This window comes from Tupaia chinensis, unplaced genomic scaffold (assembly GCF_000334495.1).
Source record: "Tupaia chinensis unplaced genomic scaffold, TupChi_1.0 Scaffold150243_1, whole genome shotgun sequence".
NCBI classification, from domain to species: domain Eukaryota; kingdom Metazoa; phylum Chordata; class Mammalia; order Scandentia; family Tupaiidae; genus Tupaia; species Tupaia belangeri.
Genome location: NW_006210084.1, coordinates 659,172 through 661,282, shown reverse-complemented (window position 1 = coordinate 661,282; position 2,111 = coordinate 659,172).

Genomic DNA, 2,111 nt, shown 5'->3' with positions numbered 1-2,111 from the left:
GTGGTCGGCCATGTGGGAATCCAGAGTTCTTAACCACCACACCTCCTGCCAGTCCCTTAAAGAATTATTTTATTTATCTGTATATTTTGGTTAACTTAACCGGGGTGTGGGGGAGAGCAAGAAAGTGAGAAAGCAAGCCACCAGGTCTGGGACTCGAACTGTGGTCAACCATGTGGGAGTCCAGCACCCTTACCCACCATGCCTATGTGAGCCACTTCTTTGTAGAGGTGAATGGATGCGTCCTAAGCCTAGATGTTATCCAATGAGTATAGAGTGTCCTATTTTTACTGTCCAAAGGTCTCTCGCACTATAGCTTTTCAGAATTTATCAAGGGATGTAAAAGAGCAATGTCAATTTTTTTTTAAAGCACAACATGACAGACTATTTGATAAAGACATCCCGTGTTTGTTTCACACCTAAAGCGCTATCTAAATATTCACTACAAACCCAGAATTCAATTAGCATTCCTTTTCTAGTTTCAAATGGTTTCCTTTCATGAACTCCATAGAATACATTTAATGTATACATGAAAAACATACAAATCGCTCGCCTCCGATGGGTCATGTGAAATTTCAATTTGAAAGCAGTTTTGCAAGTCTGAAAGGCTGTTTGCTAATGCGTGCATTCTTCTTCAGTTATAAAATACACACATTTCAAAACCAACTGAGCTAAAATGTGCCCACAAGGAATGAAATCAGTGTATTTTACTGCGCCAAAATCAGCCACTCAAGAGAAGGAAGGAAAATTCCTATTGTTCAGCATAGCAGTCTATCTCTAATAGACTATCTCGCTGTGCAGAAATCCTGGCTACATGTGGCCCATAATAAGTTCAAGGCATAAACTTATTTATGCTACATAAGACTGCAGCTATCTATCTAGTGATCTGGGGAGAGCGCCTTCGAAATCAGCAGAAGCCTTGGAGAAAATAAACGCAACCCACGCTGTACTGGCAAGACCTGCCTTTGAAGGCGCACGTGTCCAGCCATCCCTTCACGGCCGGGGATCATGAAGTCCTTACTGCCATTTCACAACTAGGATTTCTTTAGTGGACTACTAGGAGGTAGGGACCCCCAGCCCTCCCCGAACCCCGGGGGCATTAACTTCCCCACCCACTGGCGCACTGATGAATGTTAAGCACACAGCCTTCCTTCAAGGGGGCCTGCGGAGTCCCCCTTAGAATGGGGCAGTCTAGTCAAGATGACAGGAGGCAGCGCCTGGGAAGGGCAGAGCACACCCATGAGAACCCAGGCCACTCTGGGCAGCCGCAGACCCCAGGGGCTTCACGGGTGACTAGAGCTGTCGCCCTATTCATCCCCTTTCCTCCCTGCACAATGGCAAACCCGGAACCCTCCGAAGACCGCCTCCGTCCCTCTTTATCATCATTCATATCTCAGCGATGACAGGCCCAGAAAGCCTCAGATAGGAAAAGTGCCTTGAATTAGCATATCCCCCCCCTCCACACAATAGAGGCTTTTAAGCTTTGGCTTTTTAAAAGCATGCTAGGGAGGGGGAGGGGAAAGCAGGGCTGCTCTTAGCAACAGCTTCTGAAATTCAAGGATTTGCCTCCCTCAAAGCGGCTTGCCTGTTTTTCAATTTTCTTAAAGCAAGCCTCCTCTCAAATGGCTTAAAAACTTATTAGAAAGTATTTATTGGACCACTGGGTAATAAACAGCCTCTCTTCCGTCATTAAATTGCAATTAAATTCTCTGATTAAAAAAATAATTACAAACCCTAAACCCTTCCTCCAATCATTTCCCTTCCTCCAGGAAAAACTGACCAAATGAAAAAACAAACAAACAAACAAAATCCAGTTATTGTAAATACTTATTGAGGGGGGATCCACAGAGGGGGCTCCCCTGCTCAGCTTGCGTCTGTCCTTCCCATCTCCGCTAATACAAAGGGGAAGAAAAGGAGAGCACAGAGGGCCGTGTGTGATTATCCTGAGACTTGACCCTGGGATGCTGGGGATCACTTCTTGCCCACCCCTCCTCAAAGGCTGCGCAAAGGCTGGGCCTGTCACCTCTGTCTTTGCTACAGGAGAGTCCTAAAACTGCAACAGGCTTGGGCGTGCAAACCAGACTGGAACATTTGAAAGGGCATAAAAAAATCAT